Genomic DNA, 7,963 nt, shown 5'->3' with positions numbered 1-7,963 from the left:
TCTTCAGTCATGACGAAATTATGCCTACAAAACAATAAAAACATTTGGTCAAGGACAAAACCTCACAAGCCTACAAGGTGAGGGGAGGGGATTTGGCCGATATATCTCTGATACCTAAGTCAATAATTTTGAAAAAGAGTGAGTGTTGAGGGCTTAAGTGCATGGCAAAAACTTACCAACAAGTGGTGTTGATGAAGATTTATAAAGAGATGGTCGGCTATGGTAGGGTTTTATTCTACATGCGGCGGCTTCCAATTGGCCAAGTGAGCATCCGTCGGATGGATGAGAAAAGAATTATCCCGAAGATATTAATAATGAGATAATATCTTGGGATTATCAGGTAAGTATCTTTGATTGATTGTGATGAGGATTACTTACTTGTTTGAGTTGATCTTCAATCAGGAATGTATTAAAGATAGGATTTGGTGATTAATCCTATCTTTAATGCCTTTGACTTTTCCATGCCACGAATAGCAGAGCTTGGTATAGTTGTAGTCAACTACTCAGGCCTCCAGGGATGTTGAGTTGTACGTGGGAATATTTGTGTACCCTGCCCATTTTATGAAGACAATTCTGTATTCTTCGGGAAAAAGTTCATGTGTCGCTTTTTAAATTTTTTAGTTTATTTTTTACTCCACAAATACTCCCACACTTACTGGCTGCACGTAGAATAGGTGTAGAAGTCTCAAGCTGAGTAGATGAGCAGAGTGTTGTTTCCTGATTTGATGTAGATTCTCCATTTTGACTTGAAGTTTAAGTCTTCTAGGAAAAGGAAACCAAATACCTCTAGAACTTATTTAAGCTTACCTTAAGTAGGAAGTTAAATAAATTCAAAGAGCAATTTTTATCCCAACAAGAAAGAGATAAAAGGCTAAAGGAAGTTGTACCCCCTCCTGTTTTCTTCTTTGTTTGCCTTTGCGAAGATATAATCGTCAACGTTGTCTTTTTCTTTGCGACGCACAAAGGTAAAAGAATTTGAATTTTTTTTTTATGTGTGTTACCTTAGAGCAAGTCCACCCCTGTGGACTTTGAGCCAGCACCCAGCGCATTTATCCACTCAAGTGAACAGTAACAGACTCCAATGAACAGTAATAGGCCAAGGCATCTCCACCCTTAAAAACTAAATAGCCTAGTCAATTTTATTAAAATATTATTAATTTTTATTATAAAATAATAATTTTTATGAAAGTACTCTCTGGACTCCATTCTTCTTTTTCTTCCCTGGTTTTCCAACTGTGCTGTCAAGCACAGTTTCACCACTTTTTCTTCCCTTCTTCTTTTTCTTCTCTTCAAACCGCCAAAACCCATGTGAGATTAGTCAAGTTCGGCCCTACCCCACGAGCCGCAACCACCAAACGAACCCGACTACCAGCAATCCCACCCAACCCTCCTCCCTGATCCCCTCACCCACTGGTGCGCCAACCAAAACTGCAAACCCTTCGCTGTCGATCCTCTCGATCCCCAGAGCTCCTCCGATTGCGACTAGTTCTCTGACGCCGCCTCCGATTCAGACCATGACGTCAGCTACTTCGTCACCGATCTATTCAATCGTTGCAGCTCCAAGCAACAGCCCAAGATCGAGAATGAGGGTTTTGGATATGGAAGCTCGAGTTGGGGTGGTGGTGAAAGGAAAGCAGAGAGCTTCGAATTCAGCTCAAGGAGACGTGGCGGTATCGCCTGGCATCATGTAGGCCGGGCAAGGGCTCAGCACATTCTGAGCCGGCCTAGAGACCAGCTTGGGCTGGGTGCCAGCCTATCTGCTCGGCTGGAATGGATTGGCTGGGTGCCGGGCCAATAATTTGGCTGGGTGCTGGCCTAAAGGTTCCCCGGTGGAACTGCTCTTAGGGCAACCGCCATGAGCGACAACATGGTTGCTGGTGGTGGTAGTGCGACATGATAGATGGCTAGGCTAGAAGTTGCATGGCAATGGCCACAGCTTGGGCTGGCGCAAGCCAAGAGCTGCAGGGCAAGAGCCACAACTTGGCGCGAAGGCACTGAGTTGAACGAGTCGCGGGACGTAGCCCTTCTAAGTAATAGGCATGGCCTGAGCCAGGAGCCACAACTTTGGCACCAAGTAGCCCCTTTAGCATTAAATCTGGAGCGGGGCCAGGTGTAATGAAGGCAGGCTCGGGCCTACTGGTTATTATGTTATGTAGAAAAAGATGAGGCTTGGGCCTGGGCCTGTCTCGCTGGCATAGGAGAGAATGAAGAAGGTAGTGGGCCTCTAGGTTACTTAATGCTAAGGGAGACAGCAACTGGGCTGTGGGGCCTGGCATGGAGGCACTGAGCTCTACAGTCTTGGGCCTACAATGAAGAGTGAGGTTGGAGTCTCTATTGTCTTGGGCAAGAAGAAAGTGGGGTGTTGAGCTGCGGCCCGACGTCCCATATATATATATATGTATGTATTTTTTTCCTTCGAGCCACATTTTGAATATTTTTCTTGTACCTTCCATGCAAGAATTTTTTCGAGTATGTCTCCCTCTAGTTGTAAAGGTGATGAATATCATCCGCCCTTGTATCGTCAAGGTGAGTCTTCCAGTAAAGTGGGCTACTTCAAGACTGCTTACGTCAAGATTAATTCTGATGAGATATTTCAGGTTTTCCTTGAGACGGATAGCCATGCGATCCTATCTAGAGTTCGTATGAAACAAATGAAGGAATGAAGCATCTATGAACCATGCAGCGAGGCTGCCAAAGCTGGGAAGAGAGCTATCAAATTCCATTCATATTACTTCGTGCTGAGTTTCACCTTTCTCATGTTCCACATATGTCTTTCTTGTGAATTGGTGTGAAACTGTAGTTGCAGCCGTTAGCAAAAGCAAATGATGGGTTGTTTAAGAAGAAAATATTGGGCAGTGTTTCAAAATATAATTCAAGACGCTAATTAAATCCAATGGCTGCAAGTATAGCTCTGCATAAATCCGCAATAGAGACAGACATATGGGTTAATTAGAGTTGTCAAAAATGGAATTGAGATTGTTTTAGCAGGGAAGACGGAGGCAAAATATTGTGTAAAAAAATAAAATGTCAAAACTACCCTTTAATTTAACATTTATTTGATAGAATAGATGAAAATGGGGTGAACCAAGACTACATGAGACAAAAATTATAATTTTATGAGGCAAAATGAGACAAAACTAGTTTCAAAGGGTAAAATGAGACTAAATAACAATTTCAAAGTGCAACTCAATTAATAAGCCTAAAAATAATTTTATCATCTAACGGTATCCGAATATTTTTTAAATGTTCATAAGAATAATAAATGGTCAAACGATTTCTAGTTTTAAAGATTTCATGCAAGAATGTTTCTTTAGTGTGTTTTTAAATTTAGAATGACATTTCAACAATGCGATCTCACTCTAGTGATCTCACTCGATAATAGTACTTCTTAGTAAAGCACCTTTTTTTAGGTGAACTTAGTAAAGCACTTTCGAAGTGAGTCTAGATACATCATTTATCATCATAATTCATTGTTTACAATTATCAAAAGAATATATTTGCGTTGCATGCCACGTCAACAATGAGAGAGATAGAAGAGGGATGACATGAAACACGTATATAAAAATTTCTCTTAACTGTTGTTGCATGATGAGAGGAATAAGATGCATGGCATGAAATGCATATAAGATCTATAGAATTTTCAGTCATGTTATAAGAAAGACAAATTAGATACATAATCTGCAATGATTCCAATTATATGCCTATGCTTTGCACCAAACTTCTATTCTTAAGTTTGTCAAGAACCTTAAAAACTCTACACATCATAATCAGTGGTGGATCACCTTGGGGCAAGGTGGGTCAGCTGACCCCCCAAGCTCAGAAATCCTTCATGAAAGAGCTGAGTGATGACTTTTGAAAATCTGAGTTACCCTTGAAAATTGCCCTCCAATTGCTCGATGAATTGCCTCTATGGGCACTAGGCAGGGTAGCTGCTAGCCTCATGCCTTTGTGTGCATTGCTATGTGCATCTGTTGATAGGCTCATGCCGCATATGTAAGCGTATGTCGCCATGCTCGTTCAAAAGCTATTGACATCAGTGAACATGTTCACTCGAAGGTTGTTGGCATCTGTTGACAAACTTGACAAATGACCTTAGGCCTATAAGGCTCGATGAAATGTTAATTTGTATGCTATTCCATCCATAAAAATTTCCACACTGTATGTGCTATTCTTACTGACCCCTAAATAATATTTTTCTAAATCCATCATGGATCATAATACAAACAGTTTGATCCAAACAATGTTCATACGCCAAAGTGCCGAAGTACAGCTAAAACATTTCCAATATAAAACAATATCAACAAGACGGTGCATAATATAGTGTGCTTAGCTGGACCACTAAGAATAATGGCATATCCATTGGCAAAACTGTCCAGAATAATTGCCCAAACATTGACTTTTTATTAAGCTGCTTCACCTAAACTAATCTAAAACTATGATTTTCTCACAAACACATTCAAACCCTTGACTTCCGCCTGAAATGCTGCAAATCCTTTTGACATGGGGAAGCGAACATCCTCAAAACATTTCTTTGCTCACTTCTTTTTGCTACAACGATATTGAGAGAAAGCGAATTTCAATTAAGCTGTACAACGAGTCTTTGTACTTAAGTTTTGGTCTTCTCATTTATGAGAGCCGAATTTTAAACTTATCACTAACAAATAAAATAAAATATTATTAAATCATAATACAAGCGACGGTTTGTTTTGTCTAGTGGTTACAAAAGGGATTTGCATGACAAGGCAGCCGAAAACAATATCACTTTCTAAATCACATGAGGTCACATGTTTCATATCTATACTATGCTTTTATTATTTGTGATATGGAACCTGTCACTTTACTATTGGAAACCCTCCACTCCATGTCATTATGTCATATATAATAATATATGGATCTTAGTTTTTAATTCATTTGTCATTTATAAGGTTTTTGGTTAATATCATGTACCCCTTACATGCCCTTTGATCAATTTATGACTTATATTATGCCCTCATGGACTGTTGTCATAATTTAGGATGGTGAAGATGACCAAAACCGAAAGAAATTATAGTCTCGACCCTTGCCTTTTTCGGATAAAATGATGAGTTTTTATCACAAATGGTCCCTTATATTATATCAAGTTATTAATTTGGTCATTCATGTTTCAAATTCATCAATTTGGTCCTCTGTCTACACAGTTACTCATCAATTTGTCCATGCCATTATATTAAGTAAAAAATTCCGTTAGTGTGCCAACATGGCACATGTGGATTAAATAAAAATATATATTATTTTTTGAAACGTAGTTTTAAATTTAAAAAAAAAAAAAACATACAAAACTAAGAACAAGGGAAGAAGGGGATGGGGGAGAAAGACGAGTCCTCTTCCAACACTGCTGCTTAATTATATAAATAATTGATAATTCAGATTATATAATCATATAATTGTTGGTCAATATCTCTTGTTTTATCATATAAGAATTGTACTTGTACTGCAAAATCACTTGTACGATTATTATCTCTTGTCGTAAGATAAAGCAATTAAGTTTACACAAACATATTCAAGAATGCTGCATGCATTGAAAGGGACTGTATTTGTGATTGCAAATTTGAAGGATGTTTCAAGTATAGCGGGGTGTCATAGAGAGGGCGGGTACTGTGATTTATTAGAATTAAAATAGGTCAAGACTTCGATTGCCTCTAATGTAAAAGAAAAGACACCTGGTTGAGATTGATAATATCATTGGGTAAATTACCCTAATTTGTACTAGTGACTCTGAAAGAATTAAACTACTTGGAGAATTCTTAATTTTTTAGAACCCTAAACCTAAACTACTTCAAGAGGTCTACTATTATGCTTAAAAAGAAATAATTTATACGAGGCATATAATATCAACTAATCACAATTAATTGAATTCAAATTACTATTATTCTTCATCAAAATAATTTTCATTTCTGTTTACCAAAAAAAAAAAAAAAAAAAAAATTCATTTTATAAGTTGCATGCAATACATAAATCTCATGCAACGGATCCCAATGAAAAAGTGCATTGAAAAGTAGATTTTAGTTAATCAAAACTTCCAACACATATCTTACTTGATGAAGTGGGGATTAATTCAACAAAGCTCATATATAATTAGCGGAATGTGATTCAAAGTAACAGCTGTAAGCAGAAATTACGGTTTGACTTTAGGGACGATCCTTCTCTTTAGATGGACGCGACATTTTCTTTTTATTCTAATTTCTTTTTATTTTCTGGATTAGCTTCTAATTAATTATAAAATTGTGAGTGAGATTATGATTATTGACTGTTATTAGCATAAACTACTCAATCATGCTTTACAGACATGCAATGAGGCAAAGATAGCTCACAACATGCTTTGTCCCGGACATTGGCCAACCTGACTAGTTGAGTAGGAGCGGTTTCCTTAGAACCTGGGTATCACTATGGAGACTCTTTTTAGTAAATCAATGCATTCATACATATTATTAAAAAAAATGCACACATACATATCCACACATATATAGCCTTGAATTGATTTTTTGCAAAAATTATCTATGAAGTGCAGCATAAAAAATAAACAATTCAGATCGTTGAAGTTCGATGTGAAGTTAATCCCAACTAGTCCAATTTTTATAAAATAATGAGGAACCCTTTGGATAAAAAGTCTACGTGCGCGCACACATATATACATTTTATGATTATATGTCTGTTAAGATCATTTAAGAGAATCGTCATTGTAATGACAACATATTAAAAATATATATAAATATATGCTTTAAGATAATTTGAATGCAGCTTAACCCATTCAAGTGGGAGGCGAGTGGTAATCATTTTCACTTATGACTAAGAAGTCTAAGGTTCAATTTTCGTGGTAATACAAAAACAAGTTTATTGTGCGACTTAGTCTAAATCACCCACTCCTTAATTTAAATATACAATATATTAAAAACAAACGTTAATTCGTTGTGAAGGCTATAGAAATTAATTTATCACGTTTTTTTTAACAAACAATAGGACACTAAGACAAATATTAAATATATAGCCATATGGAGTATTTTTGGAGGGAAGAAGCATCGGGCCAATGGTCTTTGCTGACAATTCAATTTGTCACATTATCCCGCCAAATTACTCAAGTTATGGATAGGATCGTACTCGTTTCAAAATTACTTTTCTAGTATTTCAACTAGGAGCATCATACCTGAAGGCTGAAGTCATATTTTTATGTATCACTTTGTTTGTGATTAATTTAGAGGAAGGAAGGAGATCTGTACTTTTTTTTTATTAATTGAGGAGAGGTCTCGAACTTAAAGTCTCTGTAAATATTGAAAAAAGAAATATCACTAGACCAAGAGCTAGTTGGTAAGAAGATTTAAACTTGGGCATTTCTCATCCTCTCGAGCTCGCATGGAGTTGATACTTAGCTACAAAGTATCCAGCAACCTTAAAAGCATGCTCCTAAAATTTTATGCAATTTTAAGTACATTAAGGCACTCAGCGTGTCAAATTAAGTAGAAAGATGTTATGAGTCTCCTACTAGTGCATGTATGGTATGTAAGTCAAATTCACCATCCTAAACTTAAGATTATGACTTAGTTACCTTAGAACAACAAACGTTGGTTGGACTTTATGCTTTGCCTTTCATCTTCAATGTGAAAGCTTGAGTAAAACTTCATAACATCTACGGCTCACATTGCTTACAAATTGCTTACATCGATCTTTCATTACACAAACATTTGAGCTAAAAAAATGCCAATTCAATCAATGTTTTAATATGTCTTCCTCTGTCAACCAACTTCCTTCTAAAAAGAGGAGATTTGAACGTGGATTATTGAGCACAATATATGAAAGTTACTTGGCATATACACACACGCACACATATATATGAGAAGTTAAACCAAATAAAATGTTTCTAAAATATTTTGGACTCGAATCGGCCAAACTCAAATCATATTCATCTTTTGTGCCTGGCCAAACGGCAAGA

This window comes from Malus domestica, chromosome 16, assembly GCF_042453785.1.
Source record: "Malus domestica chromosome 16, GDT2T_hap1".
NCBI lineage: Eukaryota > Viridiplantae > Streptophyta > Magnoliopsida > Rosales > Rosaceae > Malus > Malus domestica.
This window is presented reverse-complemented; position numbering follows the sequence as displayed.